Genomic DNA, 20,157 nt, shown 5'->3' on the forward strand with positions numbered 1-20,157 from the left:
TTCGTTCGTTCGTTTGTGTAGTCATTTTTCCTGTTCGTGCGTTCTTCGTTGTATTGTAAGTTCTTACGTCCAGGTCTGTCTACATCGTTTTGTTATTTTGTTTATTATCAAGTATAGTTCGTTTTTCGTCTTGTTTAAATAAAAATCATGTCATTTCACAACGCTGCGTTTTGGTCAAATCCCTGCTCCTCCTCTTCAGACGAAGAGGAGGAGAACACCCGTTACAGTTGTCTGTTTCTTGTTGATTAGTTACGGAATTCATATGTGGCTGTAAAATAGTTTTTGAAGACGAGGTTAATAAGTGATTTAAAGTGCCGTAAAGAAATTGAGCAAATTGAAAATACATTTTATAAACATTTTATAAATATTCAAGAGTCCTAATTTTTGAAAAAGTGTTGCTGAATGGTCTCTAAAACCGGCAGATGATTTTATTCTTACTGAGTGTTTCTGCATGCGATAGATTGATAGTAGTTTGGTATGGTGTGGGCTGGCCGATATAATGTTGAATGGGAAGATCATTGTGTGATAGAGACTGAGAGCAGTGATTCTGTTTATGGGATATCTAATTTTGCCAAGTATCCCCGTATTTCGGCGAACTTAGAGGTTATTGTCTTTTTGTGTGGTTTCCATGACAATTCATAATCAATCAGAACACCAAGAAAGTGGGTTGTACAGGCCTGATCAACAGGTACGTACGGATATTATCAATATCAGCGTTTTCAACAACCATCAACAAAAAAACGAATTATGGAATTTCTCGTGGAAGAATGGTGCTGCATCCCTACAATCGACTTCCAGACACTTGTAGAATCTACAGTGCCTTCGGAAAGTATTCAGACCCCTTGACTTTTTCCACATTACAACCTTATTCTAAAATGGATTAAATAAAACAATTTCCTCACACATAAAACTGAATTTTGACAAAGTGAAAACGGATTTTTAGAAATTATTGCACATTTAAATTAAATAAAAAACAGAAATACCTTAAGTATTCAGACCCTTTGCTATGAGACTCGAAATTGAGCTCAGATGCATCCTGTTTCCATTGATCATCCTTGACATGTTTTTACAACTTGATTGGAGTACACCTGTGGTAAATTCAATTGATTGGCCATGATTTTGAAAAGGTACACAAGTGTCTATATAAGGTCCCACCATTGACAGTGCATGTCAGAGCGAAAACAAAGCCATGAGGTCAAATGAATTGTCCGTAGAGCTCAGAGACAGGATTGTGTCGAGGGACAGATCTGGGGAAGGGTACCAAAAAAATTCTGCAGCATTGAAGGTCCCCAAGAGCACAGTGGCCTCCGTCACTCTTAAATGGAAGAAGTTTGGAACCACCAAGACTCTTCCTAGAGCTGGCCGCCCGAACAAACTGAGCAATCGGGGTAGAAGGGCCTTGGGTTGGTGACCAAGAACCCGATGGTCACTCTGACAGAACTCCAGAGTTCCTCTGTGGAGATGGGAGAACCTTCCAGAAGAACAACCATCTATGCAGCACTCCACCAATCTGGCCTTTATGGTAGAGTGGCCAGACGGAGCCCCTCCTCAGTAAAAGGCACATGACAGCCCGCTTGGAGTTTGCCAAAAAGCACCTAAAGACTCTCATGAGAAACAAGATTCTCTGGTCTGATGAAACCAAGATTGAACTATTTGACCTGAATGCCAACCGTCACGTCTGGAGGAAACCTGGCACCATCCCTACGTTGACGCATGGTGGTGGCAGCATCAGGCTGTGGGGATGTTTTTCAGCGGTAGGGTCTGGGAGACTAGTCAGGATCAAGGCAAAGATGAACGGAGCAAAGTACAGAGAGGTCCTTGATGAAAACCTTTTCTAGAGCGCTCAGGACCTTAGACTGGGGTGAAGGTTCACCTTTCAACAGGACAACAACCCTAAGCACTGAGCCAAGACAACGCAAGAGTGTCTTTGGGGAAAAGTCTCTGAATTTCCTTGAGTGGCCCAGCCAGAGCCTGGACTTGAACCCGATCGAACATCTCTGGAGAGACCTGAAAATAGCTGTGCAGCAATGCTCCCCATCCAACCTGACAGCGCTTGAGAGGATCTACAGAGAGAAATGGGAGAAACTCCCCAACTATAGGTGTGCCAAGCTTGTAGCATTCTACCCAACAACACTCAAGGCTGTAATCGCTGCCAAATGTGCTAAAACAAAGTACTGAGTGAAGGGTCTGAATTCTTATGTAAATGTAAAATTTACATTTTTTTTTATACACTACCGGTCAAAAGTTTTAGAACACCTATTCATTCAAGGGTTATTCTTTATTTTTAATATTTTGCACATTTTAGAATAATAGTGAAGACATCAAAACCATGAAATAACACATATGGAATCATGTAGAATCAAGTTCTCAATGGGATTAAGGTCTGGGGAGTTTCCTGGCCATGGACCCAAAATATCGATATTTTGTTCCCCGAGCCACTTAGTTATCACTTTTGCCTTATGGCAAGGTGCTCCATCATGCTGGAAAAGGCATTGTTCGTCACCAAACTGTTCCTGGATGGTTGGGAGAAGTTGCTCTCGTAGGATGTGTTTCATTCTTTATTCATGGCTGTGTTCTTAGGCAAAATTGTGATTGAGCCCACTCCCTTGGCTGAGAAGCAAACCCACACATGAATGGTCTCAGAATGCTTTAATGTTGGCATGACACAGGACTGATGGTAGCGCTCACCTTGTCTTCTCCAGACAAGCTTTTTTCCGGATGCCCCAAACAATCGGAAAGGGGATTCATCAGAGAAAATGACTTTACCCCAGTCCTCAGCAGTCCAATCCCTGTACCTTTTGCAGAATATCAGTCTGTCCCTGATGTTTTTCCTGGAGAGAAGTGGCTTCTTTGCTACCCTTCTTGACACCAGGCCATCCTCCAAAAGTCTTCGCCTCACTGTGCGTGCAGATGCACTCACACCTGCCTGCTGCCATTCCCGAGCAAGCTCTGTACTGGTGGTGCCCGGATCCCACAGCTGAATCAACTTTAGGAGACGGTCCTGGCGCTTGCTGGACTTTCTTCGGCGCCCTGAAGCCTTCTTCACAACAATTGAACCGCTCTCCTTGAAGTTATTGATGATCCGATAAATGGTTGATTTAGGTGCAATCTTACTGGCAGCAATATCTTTGTCTGTGAAGCCCTTTTTGTGCAAAGCAATGATGACGGCACGTGTTTCCTTGCAGGTAACCATGGTTGACAGAGGAAGAACAATGATTCCAAGCACCACCCTCCTTTTGAAGCTTCCAGTCTGTTATTTGAACTCAATCAGCATGACAGAGTGATCTCCAGCCTTGTCCTCATCAACACTCACACCTGTGTTAACAAGAGAATCACTGACATGATGTCAGCTGGTCCTTTTGTGGCAGGGCTGAAATGCAGTGGACATGTTTTTTGGAGATTCAATTCATTTGCATGGCAATTCATCTGATCACTTTTCATAACATTCTGGAGTATATGCAAATTACCATCATACAAACTGAGGCAGCAGACTTTGTGAAAATTTTATATTTGTGTCATTCTCAAAAACTTTTGGCCACGGCTGTAGGCCTATTCACTTTCTGTAAAAGAGAACATGTTTAAACCCAGGCAGTGTTTAGGGACGAACTTGTGACCATCTCTTGTTAGGGTAAAGCCACCGAAGAGTAACCAGGAGTTAAAGTTGACATTTTTTCTGCATCTGGCCTCTGTCTGGGGTGTAAAGGTAACTTTTGAAAATAAGCTACAATTCATGACGTCTCCGATGTAATTATATGCAAACAGTGAAAGTTTCATTGCAAACAAGACACTGGTTTGGTAGCGGAGAAATCTGGTATGATGAAAGCATCGCTCTGTCCATCCTTCCGTATATTTTCTAAGTCTGTATTTTGGGATTTCTTTTGTGTGTGACATTTTCTCCTGCAAGCAAGCTGATTGTTTTGAGCTAATAAAAAGTAGGGTAGGCTACCATCAATGCTACTATCAGCGCACAGAGAAATAGACATAGGCAACAGAACTAATTTACTAGAGACATTGGTTATTTTATCTAAATTATGTTATTGAATTGTTACTCAGCAGATGTGTTAAAAATGGAGTTCAACATTTTTTTTCTCCCCCCCCCCACCTTTATTTAACCAGGTAGGCTAGTTGAGTACAAGTTCTCATTTGCAACTGCAACCTGGCCAAGATAAAGCAAAGCAGTTCAACACATACAACACAGAGTTACACATGGAATAAACAAACATACAATCAATAATAATACAGTAGAAAAATCTATATACTGCATGTGCAAAAGAGGTAGGATAAGAGAGGTAAGGCAATAAATAGGCCATGGTGGCAAAGTAATTACAATATAGCAATTAAACACTGGAATGGTAGGATGTGCAGAAGATGAATGTGCAAGTTGAGATACTGGGGTGCAAAGGAGCAAGATAAATAAATAAATACAGTATGGGGATGAGGAATATCGGATGGGCTGTTTACAGATGAGCTATGTACAGGTGCAGTGATCTGTGAGCTGCTCTGACAGCTGGTGCTTAAAGCTAGTGAGGGAGATATGAGTCTCCAGCTTCAGAGATTTTTGCAGTTCGTTCCAGTCATTGGCAGCAGAGAACTGGAAGGAGAGGCGGCCAAAGGAAGAATTGGCTTAGGGGGTGACCAGTGAGATATACCTGCTGGAGCACGTGCTACGGGTGGGTGCTGCTATGGTGACCAGCGAGCTGAGATAAGGCAGGGCTTTACCTAGCAGAGACTTGTAGATGACCTGGAGCCAGTGGGTTTGGCGACGAGTATGAAGCGAGGGCCAGCCAACGAAATAATACAGGTCGCAGTGGTGGGTAGTATATGGTTATTTGGTGATAAAACGGATGGCACTGTGATAGACCGCGTCCAATTTGTTGAGTAGAGTGTTGGAGGCTATTTTGTAAATGACATGGCCGGAGTCGAGGATCGGTAGGATGGTCAGTTTTACGAGGGTATGTTTGGCAGCATGAGTGAAGGATGCTATGTTGCGAAATAGGAAGCCGATTCTAGATTTAATTTTGGAAATGTTTAATGTGAGTCTGGAAGGAGAGTTTACAGTCTAACCAGACACCTAGGTATTTGTGTCCTCGGTAAAATAGTGTCGGTCTATGAATTGGGCTGCTATTATATTATGATAGTGTTTCACAGTATTACTTACCTGCCAGTGTTGTGATTGGCTGTAAAATTTGCCTATTGACTTCTCCCGAAAGAGCGACATCGATTGTCAAAATGGGAAAGCGGTTCTGACTTTGTGGCTGTGGTATATAGCTGAAATCTCTCTGTAATTTCCTGGTTGCTAAATTTCAGTTTATGTGAGAAAACAAGCACTGAATTGTGTGGGGAATCATTGTACCATCTAAATCATTGTGAAATATATTTTCAATAACAAAATGTATCGTTTTTACCGCTGTTTGAAGCAGGTGGACCAAAACTGAAAGGCTCAACTCGCGCTTGACAACAGATGCCGCTCCGCTGGGAGAAAGCAATAGGCCAATATCACAACACTGGTGGGTAAGTAATACTGTGAAACACTATCATTACACTATTACCGGAGATATATTATAGACATTTTCTGAAATTACAATGCAAAATTCAAAAATATACTACGTCCTTTAAGGTAGGCTTGATTGAGCTATCCTGTTACAATGGAACTAATAGAATATTTGCAAAAGGGCAAACCCCATCCATCTGGCATGGTAAAGAAAACTGTAAAAGTATTTGAAAGATTTGAAATAGTATTTGAACCCAGGTCAAGCAGAGACCCAGAGGAGGACATCCCATCTGCTCCCTGCCTCAAATATTCCTTCAGAGGAGCCACAATTCTGTATTGATCCAAACATCATTGGAAACCTGACCAGACCACTAGGGGAGGGGCCAAAAACATTCGCTAACAGCCTCCTTATTGTTTGGCTTTGTGACATCATCGTCCAGCGGACCCCGCTCGGCGCTTCCTGAGGATGTGCGTCGATGGCTTGAGGGAACAGTGGCAGTGTCGCAAGTGTTTTCCAATCAGCTTTCTCTACAGGATAAGCCTGTAAGTTTCTCTGAGACGCTGTGGCGAAGGCTGAGAAGGAGTGCTTCTCAAATGGCACCCTATTCCCTATATAGTGCACTACTTTTGACCAGGGCCATGGACCTGAGCCCAAGTGGAACAAATGGCCAAACACAGGGCCATATTTCATCCACACCGTTACCCCAGCACAGAATAATGTGGGGCTCCCTCCGCTATAACTCAGAGAGGGCCGGGTGGTGTGGTAGTGTGACAGGGAAACTATCCAGTCCCCTCTGTCACGAGCCCAGCCCACTGTGTCCGCTCTCTCTGTCTCAATCCTCTCTTTGCCTGTCTGTCTGTTTCTCAGCCTAGTACAGTGGGGAGAACAAGTATTTGATACACTGCCGATTTTGCAGGTTTTCCTACTTACAAAGCATGTAGAGGTCTGTAATTTTTATCATAGGTACACTTCAACTGTGAGAGACGGAATCTAAAACAAAAATCCCGAAAATCACATTGTATGATTTTTAAGTAATTAATTAGCATTTTATTGCAAGACATAAGTATTTGATACATCAGAAAAGCAGAACTTAATATTTGGTACTGAATCCTTTGTTTGCAATTACAGAGATCATACGTTTCCTGTAGTTCTTGACCAGGTTTGCACACACTGCAGCAGGGATTTTGGCCCACTCCTCCATACAGACCTTCTCCAGATCCTTCAGGTTTCGGGGCTGTCGCTGGGCAATACGGACTTTCAGCTCCCTCCAAAGATTTTCTATTGGGTTCAGGTCTGGAGACTGGCTAGGCCACTCCAGGACCTTGAGATACTTCTTACGGAGCCACTCCTTAGTTGCCCTGGCTGTGTGTTTCGGGTCGTTGTCATGCTGGAAGACCCAGCCACGACCCATCATCAATGCTCTTACTGAGGGAAGGAGGTTGTTGGCTAAGATCTCGCAATACATGGCCCCATCCATCCTCCCCTCAATACGGTGCAGTCGTCCTGTCCCCTTTGCAGAAAAGCATCCCCAAAGAATGATGTTTCCACCTCCATGCTTCACGGTTGGGATGGTGTTCTTGGGGTTGTACTCATCCTTCTTCTTCCTCCAAACACGGCGAGTGGAGTTTAGACCAAAAAGCTCTATTTTTGAATCATCAGACCACATGACCTTCTCCCATTCCTCCTCTGGATCATCCAGATGGTCATTGGCAAACTTCAGACGGGCCTGGACATGCGCCTGCTTGAGCAGGGGGACCTTGTGTGCGCTGCAGGATTTTAATCCATGACGGCGTAGTGTGTTACTAATGGTTTTCTTTGAGACTGTGGTCCCAGCTCTCTTCAGGTCATTGACCAGGTCCTGCCGTGTAGTTCTGGGCTGATCCCTCACCTTCCTCATGATCATTGATGCCCCACGAGGTGAGATCTTGCATGGAGCCCCAGACCGAGGGTGATTGACCATCATCTTGAACTTCTTCTATTTTCTTCTATTTTCTAATAATTGCGCCAACAGTTGTTTCCTTCTCACCAAGCTGCTTGCCTATTGTCCTGTAGCCCATCCCAGCCTTGTGCAGGTCTACAATTTTATCCCTGATGTCCTTACACAGCTCTCTGGTCTTGGCCATTGTGGAGAGGTTGGAATCTGTTTGATTGAGTGTGTGGACAGGTGTCTTTTATACAGGTAACGAGTTCAAACAGGTGCAGTTAATACAGGTAATGAGTGGAGAACAGGAGGGCTTCTTAAAGAAAAACTAACAGGTCTGTGAGAGCCGGAATTCTTACTGGTTGGTAGGTGATCAAATACTTATGTCATGCAATAAAATGCAAATTAATTATTTAAAAATCATACAATGTGATTTTCTGGATTTTTGTTTTAGATTCCGTCTCTCACAGTTGAAGTGTACCTATGATAAAAATGACAGACCTCTACATGCTTTGTAAGTAGGAAAACCTGCAAAATCGGCAGTGTATCAAATACTTGTTCTCCCCACTGTATTAAACAACTGAGAGGTGAGGGACCCTGGCTGGAAAATGTGTACTACGTCCATCAAATCAAACTTTATTTGTCACATGCGCTGAATACAACAAGTGTAGACCTTGCCGTGAAATGCTTACTTACAAGCCCTTAACCAACAGTGCAGTTCAAGAAGAGTTAAGAAAATATTTACCAAATAAACTAAAGTAAAAAATAATAAAAAGTAACACAATAACAAGGCTATATACAGGGGGTACCGGTACCGAGTCAGTGTGCAGGGGTACAGGTTATTTTGTACATGTAGGTAGGGGTGAAGTGACTATGCATAGATAATAAACAGTGAGTAGCAGCAGTGTACAAAACAAATGGAGGGGGGGGGGGGGGGGGGGGGCTGAATGTAATAGTCCGGTGATTAATTGTTTAGCAGTCTTATGGCTTGGGGGTAGAAGATGTTAAGGAACCTTTTGGTCCAAGACTTGGCGCTCCAGTACTGCTTGCCGTGCGGTAGCAGAGAAAACAGTCTATGACCTGGGTGACCGGAGTCTCTGCCAATTCTATGGTCTTTCCTCTGACACCGCCTATTATATAGGTCCTGGATTGCAGGAAGCTCGGCCCCAGTGATGTACTGGGCTGTACGCACTACCCTCTGTAGCGTCTTACGGTCATATGCCAAGCAGTTGCCATACCTGGCGGTGATACAAATGGTCAGGATGCTCTCGATGGTGCAGCTGTATAACTTTTTGAGGATCTGGGGACTCATGCCAAATCTTTCCAGTCTCCTGAGGGGGAAAAGATTTTGTCGTGCCCTCTTCACGACTGTCTTGGTGTGTCTGGACAATGATAGATCGTTGGTGGTGTAGACACCAAGGAACTTGAAACTCTCGACCCGCTCCACTACAGCCCCGTTGATGTTAATGGGGGCCTGTTCGTCCTGCCTTTTCCTGTAGTCCACGATCAGCTCCTTTGTCTTGCTCACATTGAGGGAGAGGTTTTACCACACTGCCAGTTCTCTGACCTCCTCCCTATAGGCTGTCTCATCGTTGTCGGTGATCAGGTCTACCACTGTGTCGTCAGAAAACTTAAATGGTGGTGTTGGAGTTGTGTTTGGCCACGCAGTAGTGGGCGTACAGGAGGGGACTAAGTACACACCCCTGAGGGGCCCCAGTGTTGAGGAGCAGCATGGGAGACGTGTTTGTTGCCTACCCTTACCACCTGGGGGCAGCCCGTCAGGAAGTCCAGGATCCAGTTTCAGAGGGAGGTGTTTCGTCCAAGGGTCCTTAGCTTAGTGATGAGCTTTGTGGGAATTATGGTGTTGAATGCTGTGCTGTAGTCAATGAACACCATTCTCACATAGGTGTTCCTTTTGTCCAGGTGGGAAAGGGCAGTGTGGAGTGGGATTGATATTGCATCATCTGTGGATCTGTTGGGGCGGTATGCGAACTGGAGTGGGTCTAGGGTATCTGGGAGGATTCTGTTGATGTGAGCCATGACCAGCCTTTCAAATCACTTCATGGCTACCGACGTGAGTGCTACGGGGCGGTAATCATTTAGGCAGGTTACCTTTGCTTCCTTGGTCACAGGGACTATGGTGGTCTGCTTGAAACATGTAGGTATTACAGACTCAGTCAGTGAAGACACTTGCCAGTTGGTCCGCACATGCTTTGATTACGCGTCCTGGTAATCCATCTTGCCCTGAGGCTTTGTGAATGTTGACCTGTTTAAAGTAGAGGTCGACCGATTATGATTTTTCAATGCCGATACCGATTATTGGAGGACCAAAAAAAAGCTGTTACCGATTATATCGGCCGATTTTTATATACACTGCTCAAAAAAATAAAGGGAACACTTAAACAACACAATGTAACTCCAAGTCAATCACACTTCTGTGAAATCAAACTGTCCACTTAGGAAGCAACACTGATTGACAATAAATTTCACATGCTGTTGTGCAAATGGAATACACAACAGGTGGACATTATAGGCAATTAGCAAGACACCCCCAATAAAGGAGTGGTTCTGCAGGTGGTGACCACAGACCACTTCTCAGTTCCTATGCTTCCTGGCTGATGTTTTGGTCACTTTTGAATGCTGGCGGTGCTCTCACTCTAGTGGTAGCATGAGACGGAGTCTACAACCCACACAAGTGGCTCAGGTAGTGCAGCTCATCCAGGATGGCACATCAATGCGAGCTGTGGCAAGAAGGTTTGCTGTGTCTGTCAGCGTAGTGTCCAGAGCATGGAGGCGCTACCAGGAGACAGGCCAGTACATCAGGAGACGTGGAGGAGGCCGTAGGAGGGCAACAACCCAGCAGCAGGACCGCTACCTCCGCCTTTGTGCAAGGAGGAGCACTGCCAGAGCCCTGCAAAATGACCTCCAGCAGGCCACAAATGTGCATGTGTCTGCTCAAACGGTCAGAAACAGACTCCATGAGGGTGGTATGAGGGCCCGACGTCCACAGGTGGGGGTTGTGCTTACAGCCCAACACCGTGCAGGACGTTTGGCATTTGCCAGAGAACACCAAGATTGGCAAATTCGCCACTGGCGCCCTGTGCTCTTCACAGATGAAAGCAGGTTCACACTGAGCACGTGACAGACGTGACAGAGTCTGGAGACGCCGTGGAGAACGTTCTGCTGCCTGCAACATCCTCCAGCATGACCGGTTTGGCGGTGGGTCAGTCATGGTGTGGGGTGGCATTTCTTTGGGGGGCCGCACAGCCCTCCATGTGCTCGCCAGAGGTAGCCTGACTGCCATTAGGTACCGAAATGAGATCCTCAGACCCCTTGTGAGACCATATGCTGGTGCGGTTGGCCCTGGGTTCCTCCTAATGCAAGACAATGCTAGACCTCATGTGGCTGGAGTGTGTCAGCAGTTCCTGCAAGAGGAAGGCATTGATGCTATGGACTGGCCCGCCCGTTCCCCAGACCTGAATCCAATTGAGCACATCTGGGACATCATGTCTCGCTCCATCCACCAACGCCACGTTGCACCACAGACTGTCCAGGAGTTGGCGGATGCTTTAGCCACCTCATCAGGAGCATGCCCAGGCGTTGTAGGGAGGTCATACAGGCACGTGGAGGCCGCACACACTACTGAGCCTCATTTTGACTTGGTTTAAGGACATTACATCAAAGTTGGATCAGCCTGTAGTGTGGTTTTCCACTTTAATTTTGAGTGTGACTCCAAATCCAGACCTCCATGGGTTGATAAATTTGATTTCCATAGAAAATTTTTGTGTGATTTTGTTGTCAGCACATTCAACTATGTAAAGAAAAAAGTATTTAATAAGAATATTTCATTCATTCAGATCTAGGATGTGTTATTTTAGTGTTCCCTTTATTTTTTTGAGCAGTGTATATTTGTAATAATGACAATAACAACAATACTAAATGAACACTCTTATTTTAACTTAATATAATACATAGATAAAATCAATTTAGTCTCAAATAAATAATGAAACCTGTTCAATTTGGTTTAAATAATGCAAAAACACAGTGTTGGAGAAGAAAGTAAAAGTGCAATATGTGCCAAGTAAAAAAGCTAGCTCGTTGCGAAATGTGTGAAGACCATTTCTTCCTAACAAAGAGTAATTAATTTGCCAGAATTTTACATAATTATGACATAACATTGAAGGATGTCCAATGTAACAGCAATATTTAGACTTATGGGTGCCACCCGTTCGATAAAATACGGAACGGTTTGGTATTTCACTGAAAGAATAAACGTTTTGTTTTCGAAATTATAGTTTCCGGATTTGACCATATTAATGACCTAAGGCTCATATTTCTGTGTGTTTATTATAATTAAGTCTATGATTTGATATTTGATAGAGCAGTCTGACTGAGCGGTGGTAGGCAGCAGCTTGCTCGTAAGCATTCATTCAACAGCACTTTCCTGCGTTTGCCAGCAGCTCTTCGCAATGCTTGAAGTACAGCTCTGTTTATGACTTCAAGCCTATCAACTCCTGAGATTAGGCTGGCAATATTTGACTTGATTTTATTTGGATCTCTTTTAGTCCCCATTTGGACTAATCTTCCAAGAGTCCTTAAATATTAAAATACAATTTATAATACAAACACATTTTCACATATAACACACTATTACAAACATACATAATATACTAACATAATGACCCAATAAATACTCAATCTACATCATCTACATCATCTTCATCTACTATAGTCCCACAACATTTCTATGTTTTAAAATAATGTTTAAATGTATATATTGAAAGGTTTCTAGTTTGCTCAGTTAATTTATTCAATTTCTTTATTGCTCTAAATCAAAATGTTCTTTTGCCTATTTCTGTCACGCCCTGACCGTAGATTGCTTTGTATGTTTCTATTTTTGTTTGGTCAGGGTGTGATGTGGGTGGGCATTCTATGTTTGTATGTCTAGGTTTTGTATTTCTATGTTTTGGCCTGGTATGGTTCCCAATCAGAGGCAGCTGTCTATCGTTGTCTCTGATTGAGAACCATACTTAGGTAGCCTGTTTTCACACTTTTAGTTGTGGTTATTTTCTGTTTAGTGTTTGTATCACCTGTCAGAACTGTTTCGGTTATTCCTTTTGTTATTTTGTAGTTAGTGTTCAGTCTCGAATAAATAGTATGAACATGTATCACGCTGCACCTTGGTCCTCACCTTCTTCTTCTGAATGCCGTTACAATTACTCTATTTTTCTTTGCCTATTATAGTGCCTATAAGAACATCCAATAGTCAAAGGTATATGAAATACAAATGGTATAGAGTGAAATAGTCCTATAATTCCTATAATAACTACAACCTAAAACTTCTTAACTGGGAATATTGAAGACTCATGTTAAAAGGAACCACCAGCTTTCATATGTTCTGAGCAAGGAACTTTTAAACATTAGCTTTTTTACATGGCACATATTGCACTTTTACTTTCTTCTCTAACACTGTGTTTTTGCATGTTTCATTATTTATGAGACTAAATTGACTTTTATTAATGTATTAATTTAAAATAAGCGTTCATTCAGTATTGTTGTAATTGTCATTATTACAAATATATATAAAAATCGGCATCTGCTTTTTTTGGTCCTCCAATAATCGGTATCGGCGTTGAAAAATCATAAATGGTTGACCTCTAGTCCACTCCCCACTTCAGTTTTAAAACGAAACATGTAAAAGCATTGGCAGAATCTCGTTGTTCCAAAAGACATTGCCAACGCAAGCATATGATAACATTTACAGTGTAAAATACTTCTTGGAACGTATTGAAAAGCCTCTGTCTGAAACATTAGCAGGTTTAAGCCCCTGATATACAGTTCTCTGCAGTTCCCAAAATAATTGCATCAAGTATGACTAGCTCTCCAGCACTATATCCAAGGAGATGTTGTTTTGTTTTTTGACACATAGAAATAGTATTATGGAACGTTGACTTGAATGGAGATGTTCCATTCTAGTAATTATATTTCTGTTTTTGACCCTGTCCACTGCTCAGCTTGTCTTTACATGGTCATTAGTTCTCATCAATGTTCTGGGGCAACCTTGAGATGACAGAGGCATGGTTTATCAGACAGAACCACTGTGATCAAAGGATTAACACACTACAGTACACGAACCCGCTGCTAATCAGGTATGGACAGACTTGGCAGGCAGCTGAACACTGAAAGAAGAAAGAATCAAAACAACTTCTGAGGCAAAATGTCCAGAACTCAAAATGAATGACTGATATCACGACATGACTGATGTCATTCTCTTTGATAAGGCACAATCTGTGTCAGCTGCTATCTTATGACCTACTCAATAACATCCTACAGAACGAGTGCAGATCAACAGACCAAAAAGTGGTGGGGGGGGGGGGGGGGGGGGGTCTCTCTGGCTAACTGACTTACTGCTGTATGGCTCTTTGAGATAAGTGATGGAAACTGAATTGGTACAGTATGAGTCACTTAGCCAGGCTACATCCATGCAACGCCTTTGGAACGCTGTGGTTGTGCTGACCAGACGTTTCCTTTCCTCTCCGCTAGTACTGCCGGAATGAATGAGCCACTTCCCTCTTTACCCCCGTCTCCCGGGGGCATCCAACGGGGGCATTACTTTCTCACACCAACCCTGCCAAAGGAGGGTATGTGTCAAAGCGCACACTCACACTCTCTCGCTCAAGCACACGCACACACACACACACACTGAAACTCAAACCCCAGAGACAAACTTGTTTAGGTGCATCTCAAGGAGTTTCTCCCTCTCTATTTACATGGTGAGTGTCTGTTCTGTTCTCTTTCAAAAACTTCAGTGACGTTACCAAAAGACAACAACGTGTCAATCTAAGAATGCCAGAGAAATAAGATTGTAATAACATTATTACAAACGTAACTGAAGAAGTTACAGCTAACATTAACCTCTTACACTGCCTGTTGTTTGAGTATCTGTTCTCTGTCTAGACAATGCATTTTAGTCTACTGCTTCATTTTAGGCGGCAGATAGCCTAGTGGTTAGAGCGTTGGGCCAGTAACCAAAAGGTTGCTGGATTGAGTCCCTGAGCTGACAAGGTAAAAATCTGTCATTCTGCCCCTGAACAAGGAAGTTAACCCACTGTTCCCCGGTAGGTTGTCATAGTAAATAAGAATTTGTTCTTAACTGACTTGCCTAGTTAAATAAAAATCTAACTGTTGTGAATCAATTATCACTTATAATGTCGCCGGACGGGATGGCTGCAGTTTTATGGGCTCCTAACCAAGTGTGCTATTTTGTTAGTTTTTTCGCATTGTTTGTAACTTATTTTGTACATAAAGTTGCTGCTACCGTGTCTTATGACCGAAAATAACTTCTGGACATAAGAACAGCGATTACTCACCTTAATGAGTCCGACACAAAGGATAGACTTGCTTTCCGGAGACAAGGCCGAAATCCCCGCCATTTGCGTGAGAAAAAGGCGGAGACACAGAGGGAGAAGGTCAAGGGTGCCTTGTGAGGATTCGGAGGCGAGTGAGTAAATCGCCACTAACATTGGTTCTATTGGCCAACGTGCAATCACTGGAAAACAAACGCGATGCTCTAAGGTCGAGACTATCCTACCAACGGGACATAAAAAACTGTAAGATCTTATGTTTCACAGAGCCGTGGCTGAACGACAACACGGATAATATAGAGCTGGTACAGTTTTCAGTTGACCGTGGACTTTAATGCAGGCAAACTTAAATCTGTTTCACCTAAGTTTTACCACCATGTCACATGTGCAACCATAGGAAGAAAAAAAACTTTACTCCACACACAGAGACACATACACAGCTCTTCCTCGCCCTCCATTTGGTAAATCTGACCATAATTATATCCTCCTGATTCCTGCTTACAAGCAAAAACTAAACTAAAGCAGGAAGTAACAGTGACTGGCTCAATATGGAAGTGGTTAGATGACGCGGATGCTACGCAACAGGACTGCGCTCCCGAGTGGAGCAGCGGTCTAAGGCACTGCATCTCAGTGCTAGAGGCGTCACTACAGACACCCTGGTTTGATTCCAGACGGTATCACAACCGGCTGTGTTTGGGAGTCCCATAGGGTGGTGCACAATTGGCCCAGCATCGTCCGGGTTTGGCCGGTGTAGGTCGTCATTGTAACTACGAATTTGTTATTAACTGACAAAAATTAAATACATTTTGCAAGCACAGATCGGAATATGTTCTGTGATTCAGCCAATGGCATTGATGAGTATACCACCTCAGTCACCGGCTTCATCAATAAGTGCATCTACGACGTCGTCCCCGTACAGTTGAAGTCGGAAGTTTACATACACTTAGGTTGGAGTCATTAAAACTAGTTTTTCAACCACTCCACAAATTTCTTGTTAACAAACTATAGTTTTGGCAAGTCAGTTAGGACATCTACTTTGTGCATGACAAGTAATTTTTCCAACAATTGTTTACAGACAGATTATTTCACTAATTTACTGTATCACAATTCCAGTGGGTCAGAAGTTTACATACACAAAGTTGACTGTGCCTTTAAACAGCTTGGAAAATTACATAAAAGGATGTCATGGCTTTAGAAGCTTCTGATAGGCTAATTGACATCATTTGAGTCAATTGGAGGTGTGCCTGTGGATGTATTTCAAGGCCTACCTTCGAACTCAGTGCTTCTTTGCTTGACATCATGGGAAAATCAAAAGAAATCAGCCAAGACCTCAGAAAAAGAATTGGAGACCTCCACAAGTCTGGTTCATCCTTAGGAGCAATTTCCAAACACCTGAAGGTACCACGTTCATCTGTACAAACAATAGTACGCAAGTATGAACACCATGGGACCACGCAGCCGTCATACCGCTCAGGAAGGAGACGTATTCTGTCTCCTAGAGATGAACGTACTTTGGTGCGGAAAGTGCAAATCAATCCCAGAACAACAGCAAAGGACTTTGTGAAGATGCTGGAGGAAACGTGTCTATACACAAAAGTGTCTATATCCACAGTAAAATGAGTCATATATCAACATAACCTGAAAAGCTGCTCAGCAAGGAAGAAGCCACTGCTTCAAAACCGCCATAAAAAAGCCAGACTACGGTTTGCAACTGCACACGGGGACAAAGATTGTACTTTTTGTCCTCTGGTCTGATGAAACAAAAATCTAAATGTTTGGCCATAATGACCATTGTTATGTTTGGAGGAAAAAGGGTGAGGCAAGCCGAAGAACACCATCCCAACCGTGAAGCACAGCATCATGTTGTGGGGGTGCTTTGCTGCAGGAGGGACTGGTGCACTTCACAAAATAGATGGCATCATGAGGCAGGAAAATTATGTGGATATATTGAAGCAACATCTCAAGACATCAGTCAGGAAGTTAAATCTTGGTCGCAAATGGGTCTTCCAAATGGACAATGACCCCAAGCATACTTCCAAAGTTGTGGAAAAGTGGCTTAAGGACAACAAAGTCAAGGTATTGGAGTGGCCATCACAAAGCCCTGACCTCAATCCTATGAAAATTTGTGGGCAGAACTTAAAAAGCGTGTGCTTTTTTCTTCTTCTTTCAGTTAAAAAAGTCACCACCGCCAGCATATTTCAATGATGAGGAATGGGTCACAAACCTTGCTTACCTGTGCGACATATTCAACCTGTTCCACGAACTCAATCTGTCACTTCAGGGGAGAATGACAACGGTCTGTAAGTTTGCAGATAAAGTGGCTGCATTCAAAGCCAAACGGGAACTGTGGGGACGGCGAGTGGACAGGGGCATATAATTTGACATGTTCCAAACATTAGCAGGGATTTTGGGGGGCGACTGAGACGTCTTTCTCCCAGGTGGTGCGCAATCACCTAGCTTCACTGTCAACGGAGCTTGAGCGTTACTTCCCAACCGCTAAAGACTCACGAAGTGCGAAGGAATGGATCTGCGACCCATTTGTGAATGTCCCAGGTGAATCGTCCATGTCCATGCAGGAAGAAGATCAACTCCTTGTGGTTGGAAATGACGGTGGCCTTAAAAGTATGTTTGAGATAACTTAATCTCTACCGACCTTCTGGTTTTCAATCAAGGCTGAATATCCTGAGAGAGCCACAAAAGCACTTAAAATGTTGCTTCCATTTCCAACATCCTATGTCTGCGAAGCTGGGATTTCCGCAATGACGGCAACAAACGAAATTAGAGAGTAGACTGGACACAAGGAACATGTCACTGTCTAACAATCAACCATCTTGTTGCTGGGAAACAAACAATGACATGGTGAGTTGCAATGTTTTTATTATATGGTCATTAGATAAAAATATGCACGTTATGTTTTTATAATATATATATTTTATAATATCACGTTAGGCCTACAAAATATTGTCTATATGAGACCTGTCCGTGGTGCAAAAAAGGTTGGGGACCGCTGCTCTAGAGGACACTAAGGGAAAGGTCAAGAGAAAGGTATTGGCTGGCTTTCAACACCCCCTATAATCCATTCGAATGCTTTTCGTTTCATATGGTCTGATACATCTGTATGCATAATTTTCCATTTATACACAATCACAATAGGGCTTTGGTTTTCTCATTGGTGATTTTACAAGCCGATCTTAAAACGTAATGTGTGGACTGGTCACCACTCAGTTATAGAGGTTATTATTACTAATATTATAAAATCACTAGACTCATTACATAGGCATAGTTACATTTGGCCTTCATTATCAGTGTTTTCCAGGAAGCAGACCTTACTTTTCTCCATGTAATCCAAGATAAGTGACGCCTGGCAAAACTCTCTTCCTCTTTCCTTTCCTTCAACCCCACTCCTCTCTCCCTAAAGGTTATATTGAGTTCTCCTCCTAGGTGACAAAAAACAGACCCAGTATGTGGGAATAAGTGGCAGAGTCAAGTTTTCATACAGCATCACAGAATGAGCCATGGGCTAGACAATCTGAAATGTCAGAATGAAGTTTAACAAGTCATTACCCTGTTCATTCTTTGTGCAATACTCATCATGGCCCTCAAGTTGCATATAGGTATCACCATCTTGCTATGTTTTTGTTTACTCACAAGAGGACAAGAAATACAAACGGACCTGATGGTCCTGATGCTGCAGTGGTAGACTGAACTAACAAGCAGTGTGGCCGACTAATATGAACGTATTAAAAATGGAGTAGCCTATGCTATCCTTGTTAGTTGACCATGAGCATCCATCCCATCAGTTGTTGACCTTGTCCCCTCGTGCCTGTTATCATCGCCATAGGTAATTTCCCTGGGATTTTACACTTCAGCACGCGCAGGTTCTCCCCCTGTCTGTCAACAGTCAGTGTCAGTCACATACAGTCAGTGTCAGTCACATGCACATCGCCTACAGCTCAAATCTGTAAGTAAATGTCTCTATTGTTGTTAAATTGTCACTATTAATCCACCAGCATAAATAACTCTATTGTAGAACGAAACGCTTTAAAGGTTAAACGTTTATAAAGTTCGACGAAATGGGACAAATGTGTAGTGATGATAATAGTGATGATTGGTTGTTGTTGTAAATGTGGACGCACATGTGAATGAGAAGACGTTGCAGGTGCGACAAACATCAAAGCTAGCCGCCTGCATTTGACATACCAACCACATCCCATTGCTGGGTCATTGCCATTCTCACTGCCATTTGTTGTTAGTTACAAATATTTCAAATATAACTGCCCTGTGAAGATAGCAAGATTGAAGGCGTTCGTGCTCACTGGATTAAACGCTGTAATGTTAAACTTTAGGAAAAACATATACCATTTGCTAGATAACTCTCTTGTACAGAGAGCCACAATGTTTGTTATTCTAATCTTCAGCAAGCTATTGATAGCTGGCTATATTGTAAACCCGTGAAATTTTGCTAAATGTTCAGTATAGTCTGAAGCGCCGTTGCAGGTAATGCTTCAGCGAGGCTAGCTAGCACTCAATATGGAAGTTGAAAAATAAATCTGTAAATGGTCATTCCGTTCGTGGTCCCCGTTGCTCAGTCATCCATTCCCCAATTGTATCCTATCTTTACATCCCGTTTTATTATCGGCATACAGTGAGCTAACTACAGATCAAATGCTAGCAAATGCAGCAGATATTAAGATCACCAGCCAGCCAGACTGAGGTTGCAAATTGAGGCATCCTTAGCAGAATGCCAAAAGCATTCTTCAACCTTCTCTCCCTCTGCTGAATATGTATCCAGCGGACACAGCTAAATATTACTCGATACCATATCAAATTCGTCGTTTTCTTGTATTACATTTCACACATAGGCTACGGCTATCATCACCCTGAAAATACGCATGTATAGACTTTTTTACCTTGGAGATGCGTAGGGTCGCGTTGCCGTCTCGTACTAGTTCCCTGCACTCAGCATCTACGGCTGAGAGACCTCTGTGCTGTAGGGAGTATTTGCAGCATGCCTATTCGGGGGCGGCACCTTGAGGGGCGCGGGAGTAGACAGTTCCCCAGCGCCCTATTAGCAGCAAGGAATATATTTTCACCAGTAGTGCTGCTGGATGATTTTGTGTTCTAGGGTTGGGACAGATTTTTTTCACTTTTCAATTAGCCTAGCTAACTAATTGAGATCATGATAGTAGCCTTAGCTAACAGTTAGGTAAGTAGTTACTAACTTTTATTTTGCCCTTATCTAACGAACTCCATGCCATTGGGAAACTAATTGGTAAAACACAAGGTAATAAAACCTTGCAATTAAAGGTGTACTATGCAGAAATCACCCTGCCATTTCCTGGTTGCTAAAGTTTGAACAGTTTGCCTAATTTCAGTTTGT

The 20,157-nt window shown here is 43.0% G+C and overlaps 1 protein-coding gene across 1 annotated transcript in view; it reads right to left on the minus strand.

Moving 5' to 3' along the window:
• LOC139532061 (uncharacterized) overlaps positions 1–19,763 on the minus strand; it is a 49,110-nt gene extending 29,347 nt beyond the window's left edge. Inside the window, exon 1 of the mRNA XM_071329185.1 lies at positions 19,688–19,763. The gene's annotated coding sequence lies outside the window, so the exon portion shown is untranslated. The remainder of the gene's footprint in view (positions 1–19,687) is intronic.
• Between the last annotated feature and the right edge of the window lie 394 nt (positions 19,764–20,157).

The sequence above is a fragment of the Salvelinus alpinus genome, chromosome 10, assembly GCF_045679555.1.
Source record: "Salvelinus alpinus chromosome 10, SLU_Salpinus.1, whole genome shotgun sequence".
Classification (NCBI taxonomy): Eukaryota; Metazoa; Chordata; class Actinopteri; order Salmoniformes; family Salmonidae; genus Salvelinus; species Salvelinus alpinus.